We start from the raw sequence: 15227 nt of genomic DNA on the forward strand, positions 1-15227 counted from the left end.
TTTGTATAAAGCAACATGGGAGAAACCTAGCCAAGGAACACACAACTGTTGTCACATGAAAAGGTACTTTTTTAAAAAAGATTTTTTGGATGTGGACATTTTTAAAATTTTTATTGAATTTGTTATAATATTGCTTCTGTTTTATGTCTTTTTTTTTTTTTTTTTTTTTTTTTGGCCACAAGGCGTGTGGGATCTTAGCTCCCCCAACAGGGATGGAACCTGCACCCCCTGCCTTGAAGGCCAAGTCTCAACCACTGGACCACCAGGGAAGTCCCCCAAAAGCTACTTTTATCAAACTTCGAGTCTAGGAACCTACAAATGCTTCTTTTAGCAAGTCTGAAGCAACTTTCTATGCTTTTCCACTTAACTGTTTTAAAAATTCCACATAGCCCCATTATTTTTCTTCTGCCCCAGTTACAGTACAATGACGGTGGAGGAAGAATGTCAGTTAAAATAACTATCTAAGCAGTTCTCTGCTGTCCCTTAATCAGAGAGTTGCGGATGTGAGGGATCACACCATCCCCAGCTATGGTAGCCTTGATAAGGGAGTCCAACCTCTCGTCACCGCGGATCGCACGCTGCACGTGGCACGGAGTGATCCGCGTAACTTCGAGATCCTCGGAAGCGTCCCCTGCTGGCTCCAGCTACTGGAGAAGTACGGCCCGGGCACTACCACAGCGGCAGCCGCTCTTCCTTGTGGCTCGTGGTGCGAGTCTTAAAATGTCTGTGGATGCAGCCCACGGGAAACTGTAGCCCAGCTCTCTGTGAGTAGACACTGCCTTAGCCTTGGCCTTCCCGCTGTCCTGCCCAGCTTCGTCTCCGCCGCTCCCGACCTCGATCCCAACGCCACCGCCCCTCCCCACACCCCTCCCTGCCGCCGCTGCACAGACCGCAGCCGCCACTGGGGCCCCTGGAAAGGGTAATTTAGATATGAGAGTTGCACCCTTTAGCTCAGGGATTCTCTAATTCGGTGTGAGGTTTATTAATGCGCAGAGCGTACTAAATATGCCAGTTCCAAGGCCTCCTTGTAGAGATGCTAGTAGGGTCTGGGGGAAAGCATTGCTGTTACACACTCCAGATGATTCTGAGGTGGGCAGTCCGTGAGCCACACTTGACGAACACTGCTTAAGACGGAAGCAAAGGTGTTAGATTGGGCTTTGTTCACTCGGCCTCCCAGGAAGGAATGCAACAGCTCTCTTCAAGACCCTGTTTTTAAGGAAGTGGAACCCACCTCAGACCTTTGTTAAGGAATTTTGGTCTTATTCGTCTCCAGCTTTTATGCACCCCATCTCTCCTCCTTCCTATCCTTAGTTTCTAAGGTATGCTTGGATTTTCTTATCGTTACTTTCTTGCCTTGATTTGTGTTGTTTTTTCTTTTCTAGTCATGATTTTTGTTGAACGCTGGCTACCCTAGAATACCACCCAAACAACTCACTGAGAAGACAAAGCCGCATTTATTCTTACCACAGGAGAAACACTGAAACAGGAGAAACACTGAATTGACAGTGTCTTAGCATCTTAGAGGGAGGAGGACAAAGTTGGGATATTTATGAGAGTCTTGGAGTCCTGTTTAAGCCTGGACTTCCAGTGTAGTGGCTTGATTAGAATTGGGTAAGAATCATAGTCTAATAGTTTAAAATTTGTGGATTTTGAGGTGATGGGTCCAGAGTCTGGGGGCGTAAACTGTTATTTCTGTTTTTTATTGAAGAGTTTATGAATCTTTTGTAGAATTCTTGGAATGAACAAAAATGTTATTTTTATCTTCCTGGGCAAGAGTTTCCTGGAATAGTAAAGTTATATTGATGAGGACAGTGGAATAATAAAGTCGTGTGAACATAGACAGTAAGCTGTGTGGATGAAGATGGTTTCAGCTCTCACTATATTAAAATACAAATAATTGGGCTTCCCTGGTGGCGCAGTGGTTGAGAGTCTGCCTGCCGATGCAAGGGACATGGGTTTGTGCCCCAGTCAGGGAAGATCCCACATGCCGCGGAGCGGGCTCGCTGAGCCTATGCTCTGCAATGGGAGAGGCCACAACAGTGAGAGGCCTACGTACTGCAAAAAAATAAAATAAAATAAAATAAAAAAATACAAATAATTTGAATTATCCATTCATTTCTTTATTGGTTTAATTTTATTGGCCCAATTTAAAGCATACATTTTTTCCCCAGAAAAGTCTCAAGTTTGTTATATTCCCTGGGTTCTTTCATGCTTGAGAATGTTTGTTGCTATTTAAATGTGAAAAACATTTTGGTGGAATGTAATGTTCTTAGTTTTTCTCAGAAATATAAAAAAAGTTTTCTAGTATTTTCCAATGTACATTTCCATATAGACATTAGAGAGAAATAATTTTTAATAATAAGATTACATCTACTGCTTTTTATATTAAACATTTTAAATTTAAGTTGACATTAAATTCACATAATTTTAAAGGAAGAAAAAGAAATGGGTGAAATGGAAAGAACTGCTAAATTTAAGTGACTGTTTATCCATGAAAAGAGATATTACTTTGTAAAGTATCCTTTTAAGGTTAACAACAAAAGTTTATGAAAAAAGTGAAGTCTTTGGAGCTATTTTTTTCATGATGTATTTTTTTAATGTTATCTATTATTTTACTATTATGATAAATGAAAATAGTTTGTGCTTTTATGTTTACTCCCATCCCTTCTTCCTCCTGCTAATTTTTTAGGTAAGTTGTCATTTTCATGTTTTCAAGTTTATGACATTTAAGCGCTGTTCTGTAACCACAAGTCTTGCTATCACTTGTTTCACCACAGCTTCTCTATTTAAGAAAATCTTTATGTTGATTCATCTCTTGATTGGTTGGATTTCACTGTCAAGTAGATTTTTCTGTCTGAAAAAGGCTTATAGATATGTGTTCCTGAGATCTTGCATATGTGAAGATATTTATTACTTTTATGTTTGAAGTACAATTTGGCAATGTATGAACTTCTTGAGTTACCTTCGTCAAGATTCTGTAGACATTGGGTTTCTTTCCTTCAGAAACTTGCTCTATTATTTTTTAGCACTGAATATCGTGGAGCTGTCTGAGGTTAGCTTGATTTATTTTTCCTTGTAGGTGACTTGTATTAGCCAGGGATCTCCAGAGAAACAACCAATAGGAGATATATATATTGTGCTTATGGAGGCTGAGAGGTCCCAAGGTCTGCAGTTGGCAAACTGGCAACCCAAGAGAGCTGGCAGTGTAGTTTCAGTCTGAGTCCAAAGGCCTGAAAACCAGGAGAGCCAATTGGTGCAAGTTCTAGTCTGAGGGTGAAAGATTGATGTCCCAGCTCAATCAGTTAGGCAGGTAAATTTCCTTTTTACTCAGTTTTTTTGTTCTGTTCAAGTCTTCAGTTGATTAGATGAGGTCTAAGCGACATTAGAGAGGACAGTCTGCTTTACTCAGTCTACCAATTCAAATGTTAATCTCACGCAGAAATACTCTCACAGCCACACCCAGAATAATATTTGACCAAATGGCTGGGTATCTTGTAGCCCAGTCAATATGACATATAAAATTAACTATCACATATGTTTTCTTCTTGAGTGACTGAAGTATTATTTCTTTGTCCTTGAAATTCAATAACTTAACTAGGTTATATATATATTTTAATTTATTTTTTATTGAAGTATAGTTGATTTACAATGTTGTGTTACTTTCTGGTGTACAACAAAGTGACATATATGTGTATATATATGTATATATTCTTTTTCATATTCTTTTCCATTGTGGTTTGTTACAGGATATTGAATATAGTTCCCTCTGCTATACAGTAGGACCTTGTTGTTTATCCATTCTCTATATAATAGTTTGCGTCTGCTAATCCCAAACTCCCAGTCTATTCCTTCCCAAACCCCCTTCCCCCTTGGCAGCCACAAGTCTGTTCTTTATGTCTGTGAGTCTTTAATTAGGCTATTTTAACTATTCTATGTCCATTTACACTTAAACAATTTCATTACTAGTCCTCAGAAGCTGTTACTACTTCTGCTTCCCCCATCCCCACATTATGATAGTCATCAAAAAGAAAAACTATATACGAAACTCTTTTCCCACCATGAAACAGATATTAATATCTGTTGAAATGAGAGATATGCAAAATGTGATCAGCATTTCATAATTCTGTCATTTATTTAACACATTGTGACTGCTATGCATCTGCTAGATTCTTTGCAGTTCTTTCTTAATTCAGCAGTTAAAGTCCCTGCTCTCCATGATCCAGGGTTAGTTGGTCACATTTCCACATCATGACTGTTAGGTATGTGTAGTATCCATCTGTCTTATTCATGGGTGCCATTATCTTTTCATATACGAGAGAAACTTTCATGTTATTTCCCAGCCCCCTAATGGAGGAGTCAGGATGGAGATCAGTGGACATCCTTACAGCTACCACAGGCATGTGACATAGGCTTCAGCAATTATATGTACCAGTGTGAGACTTTGATGTGGAAGTGAAAGAGGTGGAGTAGCTTCAAAACAGCAACCATTTAAATATTTCTCATGTTGGAGAGGGCAGAATGGGGATGGTTTGTTTCAGCTCCATGAAGTCCCTCAGCTGCAATGCCTAGACTGGCTGGGGACTGGAAGATTGAGAAGGGCTTCTTCACTCACATCTCTGGCACTTGTGCTTCTTCATGTGGCCTGTGTTCCACATTGCATTGCATCCTTCAGGGCCATTCCACAGGTCCTCTCTCTCTAGTTACTTAACTTCTTTCATACCAGCTTAGGGTCCAAAGAGCATAAAGCAGAAGCTGCCAGACCTTCTTAAAACCTAGGCTAAAGAGTCCTGGATCATCATTTGCTCTATATTCTACAAGTCAAAATAGTTTTTCTTAGAATGAATTTAATTTGTAAATGGTTTGGACTTCGAAAATGCAACTTAAAAGAATCATGAGGCCATGTGGTGATTCTCCTCCACTCTTTCTCAATTTTAGGCAATGAATAGAAGAGTAAGATTATAGTAGTTTTTCAGAAAGTTTGTGCCTATTTTCCATTGTTGATGTCAGACTCTCTAAAATTGTTCATAGTTTGGAAGTTCTTACAGATGTAAGTGTAAATCTTTTTCTGAAACCAAAGTCATTTAAAAATCATTGTAAAAGGTACCTTAAGAAGAGGACAGTGTGGTGGTTAAGAGTGTAATTTTTGGAACTTGACTTGTTAAGTTCAGATCTAGCTCCATCTCTTACTGGCTGTGTGACCTAGAGCAAGTTACTTAGCCTCTCAGTGCCTCAAGTTCCTCAAATGCAAGATGGGGATCTTAATAGTCTTTCTCTTATAGAGTTGTTGTGAAGGTTTAATGAATTTGTACATGTAAAGCCCTTATAATATATACCCTACACTAAATGCTAAATTTTATTTATTATCATCATCATCATCATTATTGTTGTTATATGTAAAACAATCCAACAGAATGCAGCAAAAGAGAAAAAATGAAAACAAAAAAGAAAATGTTAGAAATATGACCAGTGTGATAGTACATATGAAGATTCAATAAGTGTGTATTGATTAATCTTCACTACTGAGGACATAATTAGATTGGATAAACATTACAAAATCCATTTATTAATATATGATGTATCCAAGAGCCAAATCTGAAACAAAACCACATAGAAAGATAGAAAATAAAGAGATAATTAAAATATATATCAGGAAAATTATAATTTAAAGTAGTTGGCAAAACAAAATTATACAAAGTAGAAACTAAGGCAAAAAGCATAAGCAGAGATAAAGATTATTACATAATAATAAAGGAAGAATTAACTAAGAAGATATAAAAATTATGAACTTCTGTGTACCCAGAATTGTCTCAAAACATAAAACTGACACAATTATAAGGTAAATTTGATAAATTCACAAAGATACTGGGAGATTTTTTAGCAAACCATTATCAGACATTGATCAAGTAGATAAAAATGTAATGATCTTGGAAAAAAAATACTAGCTTGATCTGTACCCTAAAGTAGAAAATATACATTCTTTTTAAGGGTACATAAAACAGTTATAAACAGTGGCATTAGGTACAGGTAGTAGTTCTCAAAAGAAGTCTCAGTGAAGGTCAGAGCAAGTCCTCTGAACACAGTACATTAAATTAGAAGTCAAGAATAAACAATTACTATTATTTTGAATTTTATTTAATTTTTTTATACAGCAGGTTCTTATTTAGTTATCTTTTTTATACATATTAGTATATATATTAAATCCCAATCTCCCAATTCATCCCACACCACCCACACCCCCACCACTTCCCCACCTTGGTGTTCATACGTTTGTTCTCTACATCTGTGAAGAATAGACAATTATTTAGGAAGGCTCCATAGATTTGTAAACTAAAAAAGGACTACTACATGAGACAAAGGCAAAATCACAATGAAAATTACAATAAATTTTTAGAATTGAGTGTCATTGAAATTTCTGCTCATTGAAGTTGCTAAAAAAAGAAAAAGTACATGGAGTTTCTTTTATAGCTCAGTTTGAAAATAGTTCAAATTATTGAAGTATCTGCGCAAAAAGTTGAAAAAAAATTGATGAAAGGAAGCAAAAAAAGAGAAATGAATGAACTAGGAAACAGAAACATAGATCAACAGAAGCAAAAGCTGTTTCTTTATTAGGATTTAGGCAATATTTATAACATTTGGTATACGTGAAATATTGTCTCATGATTGCTCTGTCATAGAGACAGGGAAAGGAGAGATGTGCATAGAGACAAGGAAGGGAGAGAGGAGGATTTCAGAATTTTGCAGTGAACTTTTGGTCTCTGTTATCATGTTTTCTAATCACACAGACGTCTTCCTTCCTTTTTTAAAAAATAAATTTATTTATTTATTTATTTGTGATGCTTTGGGTCTTCATTGCTACGTGCAGGCTTTCTCTAGTTGTGAAGAGCGGGGACTACTCTTCACTGTGGTGTGAAGGCTTCTGATTGCGGTGGCTTCTCTTGTTGTGGAGCATGGGCTCTAGGTGTGCGGGCTTCAGTAGTTGTGGCAAGTGGGCTCAGTAGTTGTGGCTCGTGGGCTCTAGAGCTCAGGCTCAGCAGTTGTGGCGCACGGGCTTAGTTGCTCCATGGCATGTGGGATCTTCCCGGACCAGGGCTTGAACCCGTGTTACCTGCATTTGTCAGGCAGATTCTTAACCACTGTGCCACCAGGGAAGCCCCCTTTCTTTAGTTTCTAATGTTACTTTACCTTCTGAGAAATAAGAAAATACTTTCCCTTTGGAATTCACCTGGTTTAGGAAGTGAATAAATTTCCTAATGCATTTTCTCAAGTGTGTTAGTCCCACTACAAATTCAAAGCAAAATATTTAAGACAATTTAAATACAAATTTAAATTTACATATTTAAGGCAAATATAGTTACACATTCCTCACAGAGAAGTGAAGTAGAAAATATATGTGGCAAAAACTAAATTCCTACTCAGTGTGAGTTGAAGCATATATGGAATGTTTCAGACATATATACAAGAATTGGTGAGATGTACTTAATAAATTAACAAAATGTTTTTCCTAAAATTTCAGTGTTCAGGTTTTGTTTTGTTGTACTTTAATTTTGTAGTCACATCTGTTCTTTTTAGAGTAAAGCCTTTTACATTATCCAGAATGATACCATCTGTTTTATTATTAGAGAGGTTACTAATGGGAACTGTCTGTATATAGACTTATTTAATCTAGTTGATTGCTAGTAAATTCTAGGGGAAAAATGGTATTTTATTGAATTAGTTACATTTATGTAACTGGAATTGCTGTTATTTCTCCTCTATGAAACCTTAATTCCCTTGTTCAAATTGCTCAAACTAGGTCACCACTGAATGCTGTAATAGGTAACCCGATGAGTTTTGCAGTCACAGAATATCCTGATGCCCTTATTTAATGCAATCATTTTGGACTTTAAACCAGATAGGCTCATTATCTTCTCTCTTCAACATGCCTCATAGTTAAGGAAAAATTAGTGTTAATCTAGAATAAGAATGTTTTATTCTTTCTCAACTCAAAACACATATGCTGCCTCTTTTATTAAAATTAGCTCTCCTGTCATGGTTTGTGGATTTCCAGTCTTATGAATTCATTACATTGCCATTTTATTTTCAGGAACAACCTGTGTATCCTTTGGCTTTGCTAGGTTGTTGTAAAAGGAAATGGAAAAGATTAGAAGTTAAGCTTAGTTTAATAGATATTTATTGAACATCTATTATATGCTCATTGTTTTGGGGAAAAAAAACATAAGAAATGACTTGCTTATTTCACTCAAAACTAATATGAGTAATTAATTGTTCAAACGAATGGAGCAAACTTTAAGTGCTGTTTTGAACATTTCAAATTTTGTCTACCAGGGGAACTATCAACATAAAAAGATGGGACTCTGCTTCATTCACGCAACAAACACTTGGTGAGCACTTACTGTATAAGATAGAATACAATAATTGCATACAACACAGAGGTAGTCCCTGCCTGCATGATGCTGGGAAAAATGTAGAAAATAGTTTTATAGGGAACAGAGTCTTCTACTGAAAGGCAATTTCTGGGATTTCAAAAAGTGATGACAAATGTGGTACTCTTCTCCCATGCTCAAAAGAACCCTAAGGGGAGACCTGTGATCACAGGCATGTTCTGTCTTGTTCCTATTGCTCCATGAGAGAAACATGGTCGATTGATTTCCAAGCTTCAGGGGGCATTTGACAACACATTTGTCAAATGCAGCCACTCAAATTCTCACCTTTTCCTTGAAAGAAAAACACCCCTGATTTGCTAAATCCATGCAAAAATGAGATTGTGGTTAAAATACAGTAAAACTTAAGCTGTTCTTTAGGGCACATGTTTTTCTTTTTAAGTTAAAAAAATGCTGATGTAACCAGGGAAAACTTAAACTAATACCCTGCGGTTAACCTAAGTGCTACAGAATGAGTATAGTATAAATATTTCAAATCTTCAAGGAAATAATTTGAACTGGTAAAACTGGTGGAATTGCCTTGCATGTAGTGGCTTTCTTGAATACTGTATATTTAAATATACATAAAAATATATGCATATCCTCAGAGAATCTATGTATCAGGTATTGAAGATTTTAATATGTGCCAGGTACTTTGCTAAGTGCTTTACATATATAGTCTAAGCATTACAGTAATCCTTACAATAGGAACTATCATTAGCGAGATTTTGCAGATGAGAAAATTGATGCTTAAAGAAGTAAATTAAAAAAAATTTAAATCTTATTAAATTTCACGGAACTATTAAGTGGCAAGTCCTGGCTTTTAAACCAGATCTGCTTAATTCCAAAGACTATCTTTTAAACCATCCTGCTATTTGGTTTAAAATTTTATTTATCCAACTTGTAGTTTTCTTTTTTTATCCCTCCAAAGATTTTTGCTCCTATTTAATATATAGCCTTGGAGACTTTTGTAGATCAAAAGTTAAGACCTAGTACCTTGTCTGCCAAACAGTTATTGACCCTCATTAGCATTTACTGGTAACAACCACTCTATCCAGTCCTGTTTTTATTGAAATGCATTGGTTACTATCATTATTTGAAAAGTATTTAAAATGGGTCCGAAGTCTATACAAAGAGTCTTTGCAAAATATAATTAAAGCACCTATTATACCTTTATGACTCAAGGCATATCGTGCGTGATCTTTATTTTCCTTCTCCCTCAAATCTGGCCTACTGGTTTTATTTTCTCTCTGCACCAGGTCCAAAATCTGATGTTCTTGAACTGCTTTTCAATGACCTGGCATTTTGCAAAATTTCTGGGTTTTTCTCTAGAGCAGAAGCATCCAATTCATAGGTCATAATCCAAATCTGATATGTCTATTTCATACATTGTTCTTAAGGTCTTTTTTGAGCCAACAGTTAAAACTCAGGAAATTTCATATAAAATATCTGGATCCTAAACATAATCTGGCAACACTGGATCTGAGCTTCTACATGGTAATAAATGCTTAGCTCTGGGTAGTAAGAGCCCTTTTACATAGGGTGGTTCTCTCCTATATACCACAGACACAAGCACTCACAGTTGGCTTTCCAATTCTAATTGCCAATGCCAATAGCGTCGGCATTATCAATGTATCAATTGTGCTTGCACTGTTAGTTTTCTCACAGTAGAGAACTATTTCTCTATACCATGTCTTAAAAGTGGGAAAATGAAAAATATATCCAAAGGTTAGTGTAGTTCAAGAAAAATGGAAAAAAGCATATTTCTCTCTAGATTTGAAGAATATTCAGTAATCCTTAATATGTAATCAAAATATTTTTACCCATTTTTTGTTTACTAATTTATGTTATCTCTCAAGTGACAGGGTTTATGACTTTGGATTTAGAACAAGATACTGTTTATCTGGTAAATAGTTACAGACACTGAAGAATTAACAAAAAGGAACAAGGACTAGAGTTACCAAAATTCTCTTTGATTCAGTCTAATTCCTTTAGGGTCACTGACATTTCTTTGAAGTTTAACTGTATAAGTCATAAATTTAATTGAATCACTGAGTAAATTCATTTGTGAAGAACTATGTGTAAAAGTAGGTCCTTCCATTGTTACTTTATTTGTAAAATGTTTATATATAATTAAATTCAATGAAAGAAATTTTACCTGTGTTACATAGCATTCAGTTATAAATTAGTTAGTTACCTAATCAATATCCCTCCCTCCCTTCTCCTTTACTAACAGAAGCCTTATTTTTTTTTTTTATGGATTTTTTTTCTTTTTTGGCTGTGTTGGGTCTTCGTTGCTGCACGTGGGCTTTTTCTAGTGGTGGCCCCGGGGGCTACTCTTCATTGCAGTGGGCAGGCTTCTCATCGCGGTGGCTTCTCTTGTTACAGAGCACGGGCTCTAGGCACGTGGGCTTCAGTAGTTTCAGCACACAAGCTCAGTAGTTGCAGCTAGTGGGCTCTAGAGCACAGCCTCAGTAGTTGTGGCACATGGGCTTAGGTGCTCCGCGGCATGCGGGCTCTTCCCAGACCAGGGATTGAACCTGTGTCCACTGCATTGGCAGGCGGATTCTTAACCACTGCACCACCAGGGAAGTCCTGAAGCCTTATGCTTTTGAGGCATCAGTGAAACCATGAAAAACACTCATCTTCTAGACTCCTTTGCAACTTGGAGTAGCTATATGACCCAGACAGTGAGATGTATGTGGAATTCTACTGGATGGAGCTAATGAGAAAGCCAGTTTTTTTGTTAATATTGATTACAGCCTCAGTTGGCATACTTTTTTTTTGTGTACTTTACCCTAAACTTTTTTCCTGCCTAAAATGCATATGCAGTTCCTGAAGATGGAAGTCATTTTGTGACCATAAGGACAAAAGCCAAATGCTCAATTTGGGTAGAAGAACGTTAGATGGAACCTGAGTTCTTTATGCTTTTATGGAGTTACCATACCAGACTTGGGTGATCTACTTTCATACTTCTAGTTATTGAGAAGGATATTCCTCTATTTAGTTATGCTTCTGTACTCAGGTTTAGGATGTATGCATTCAACTTATATGTATGCATTATAAGTTGAAATAAGATTTTGGATATATTGGGTTAAGAATAAATGTATCATTAAAATGAATTTCACCTGAGTATTCCGAGCTATGTCAGAAAAATGGTGGAATAGGCAGTCCCATCTTATCTTTATGAGAAATCCAGAATCCAATTAAGAAGTTGCAGCACACCAGACACAGAACTGAACCCAGCTGCATTGAAATGGGTAAAAAGAGGGATTTAACTTGATCTGCCTCAACTCCTCCCCCAGACTGGCACAATTTTAGTGCCAAGGGAGATCAGCTGAGCCTGTGACTTCTACAGTTGTGTGTGGCGGGTCGGGGGGATGGAGCACATGCCTGGCCTCCCTGTCTTTCACTGGGCATCCCACAGGGCTGGTTTCCGTCCTGCCTCACACCAAGTGCTGAAGGAATCAGCATTGTTTGGAAGCCTTGAACAGACAAGAGCAAAGGAAAAGAGGAAGGAGGGTCCCTGAAGCCAGCACAGATCTGCAAGATTGAGAAAACAGCACTGACACCTCTCGCCTAATAAGGAGGCAGAGGAGTGGAACATGTCTCCAACATCATAAGTTTTCAGTGCACTCCCTGAGAGACCAGTCCATCCCACCTCACATCGAATGCCAAAGAACCCAGTACAATTGGACACCAAAGGGAGTAAGAGACTACAGGATCCTGAGAGAGAGGTTGGGGCACGTAGGTACAAAGCTCCAGAATCTAGCCAGGTTGCAGATCTTTGCAGTCAAAGCCAATCCATAACGTCTGGAAGAAGTGGCTGTTTCTTTAAATGCATAGACCTTAACACAAAACTACAGAACATGAAGAATCAGGAAAACATGACACAACCAAAGGAATAAAATAAATTTCCAGTTACTAACCCTAAAGAAATAGAAATATATGAATTACCTGACCAGAATTCAAAAGAATCATTGTAAAGAAGCTTAGACTTTCTGGGCTGCTATAACAAAATAACACAGACTGGGTAGCTTACAACAGAAATTTGTTTTTTACAGTTTTACATGCTGGAAGTCCAAGATCATGGTGCATGTTTGGGTGAGAGCTTTTTTCTGGAGTGCAGACTTCTCACTGTGTCATGACATAATGCAAGAGGCTAGGGAGCTCTGTGGAATCTCTTTTATAAGAGGACTAATTCTATTCATGAGGGTTCCACCCTCATGGCCTGACAACCTCCCCTAATCCCCAGTTACTGATACCTTTAGAGGTTAGGATTTCAACATACATACTTTTTTTGGGGGGATGCAAATGCTCCTCATTCAAAAGGCATAGAGTGGATTAAAAAAATGGATTAGAAAACCCATGATCCAATTATATGCTGTCTATAAGAGACTCACTTTAGATTTAAGGACACATATAGGCTGAAAGTAAAAAGATGGACAAAGATATACCATGCAAATGGTAACCAAAATAAAGCAGAGGTGGCTATAATTATATTAGAGAAAATAGACTTTAAGTAAAAAGCTATCACAGAAAAAGTTATTATAGACTGATAGAAGGGTCAATTCATCAGGAAGATATGACAATTATAAACTTATATGGACCCAACATCAGATCACCTAAGTATACAAAACAAACATTGACAGATCTGAAGGGAGAAAAGACAGCAGTACAATAATAGTAGGAGATGCCAATATTCTACTTTCAATAGTGGGTAAAACATCCAGACAGAAAATCAATAAGGAAACAGTAGACTTGAACAACACTATAGACCAAGTAAACCTAACAGACATATATAGAACATTCCAACCAACAGCAGAATCATTCTTTTCCAGCACACACAGAACTTATTCCAGGATAGATCACATGTTGGGTCACAAAACAAGTCTTAACAAATTCAAGAAGATTGAAATTTTACCAAGTATCTTTTCTGGCTACAATTGAATGAAAATAAAAATCAACTAAGAATGAAAATTGGAAAATTCACAAATAGGTTGAAATTAAATAATACACTCTTGAATATCCATTGGATCAAAGAAGAAATCAAAAAGGAAATTAGATATTGGAAAATAGCTTAAGGCAAATGAAAATGAAAACAAAATATACCAAAACTTATGGGATGCAGCAAAAGCAGTACTGAGGGAGGTTTATAGTGATAAATTCTTACATTAATGTGAAGAAATATCTCAAATAAACAATACAACCTTACACTTCAAAGAAGTAGAAAAGTAATAAACTAAGCCTAAAGTTATCAGAAGGAAGGAAATAATAGAGATTAGAGTAGAAATAAATGAAGTAGAGAATGGAAAAATAGAAAATTGATGAAACTAGGAGTTGATTTTTGGAAAAGATAAACAAAATTGGCAAACCCTTAGCCACACTAATTAAGAAAAAAAAGAGAAGATTCAAATAAGTAAAGTCAGAAAAGAAAGAGAAGACATTACGGTTGACGTCACAGATATAAAAAGGATCATAAGAGGCTATTATGCACAATTATATACCAACAAATTGAATAACCTAGAAGAAATGAGTAAATTCCTAGAAGCAGACAACCAACCTAAAAGTTGTCAACCTAGGTAGACGACCTACCAAGACTGAATTGTGAAGAGATAGAAAACCTGAACAGAGTTATAACAAATAAGAAGGTTTATAGAAATCAGTAATCAAAAACATCCTACAGAGAAAAGTCCAGGGCCAGATGTCTTAACTGTTGAATTACACTAAACATTTAAAGAATAAACACCACTTCTTCTTACTCTTCCAAAAAAATGGAAGAAAAGAATACACTTCCAAACTCATTTTATGAGGCTATCGTTATCCTGATACCAAGCCAGATAAGGACACCACAAGAAAAGGAAACTATGGGCCAATATCCCTGATGAACATAGATGCAAAAATTCTCAACAAAACACTAGAAAAATGAATTCAGCAACACATTAAAAGGATCATATGCCATGCTCAAGTGGGATTTATTCCTGGGATAAAAGAATGGTTCAACAAAGGAAAATGAGAGACTTCCCTGGTGGTCCAGTGTCTAAGACTCCATACTTCCAATGCAGGGGGCCTGGGTTTGATCCCTGGTCAGGGAACTAAATCTCACATGCTTCAATTAAGAGTTTGCATGCCACAGCAAAAGATTCCACATGCCACAACTAAAGAACCTGCGTGCTGCAACAAAGATCCCACATAAGCAGAAACTAACACACCATTGTAAAGCAATTATACTCCAATAAAGATGTTAAAAAAATAAATAAAATGAAAAATAGTGCATGTGAATTAATCATAAATAAATAAGACCAAAATCAAAAAAAAAAAAAAGATCCCAAATGTAGCAACGAAGATCCTGCATGCCACAACTAAGACCCGGTGCAGCCAAATAAATAAATTTTAAAAAATAGGAAAATGAATTAATTTCATACACCATATTAACAGAATGAAGGATAAATATCTCATGGTCATCTCAATAGATGCAGAAAAATCATTTGACATAATTCAACACCCTTTCATTATAAAAACTCTCAAAAATCTTGTCATGGAAGGATTTTAATTCAATTTAGTAAAGCTCATATATGGAAAGCCCACATCATATGCAACAGTGCAGAACTGAAAGCTTTTCCTCTAAAATCAGAAAGAGACAAGGATGTCCACTCTCACCACTTCTATTCAGTATAGTACTGGAAGTACTAGCCAGAGCTATTTGGCAGAAAAAGATATGAAAAGCACCCAAATCAGAAGGGAAGAAGTAAAATTATCTTTGTTTGCAGATAACATGATCTTATATGTAGAAAACCCTGAAGACTC

General features: G+C 36.6%; 1 pseudogene; it reads right to left on the minus strand.

Annotated features, from left to right (window-relative positions):
• Positions 1-461: 461 nt before the first annotated feature.
• Positions 462-4637, minus strand: LOC132420611 (histone H2A.V-like; annotated as a pseudogene).
• Between the last annotated feature and the right edge of the window lie 10590 nt (positions 4638-15227).

The sequence above is a fragment of the Delphinus delphis genome, chromosome 1, assembly GCF_949987515.2.
Source record: "Delphinus delphis chromosome 1, mDelDel1.2, whole genome shotgun sequence".
NCBI lineage: Eukaryota > Metazoa > Chordata > Mammalia > Artiodactyla > Delphinidae > Delphinus > Delphinus delphis.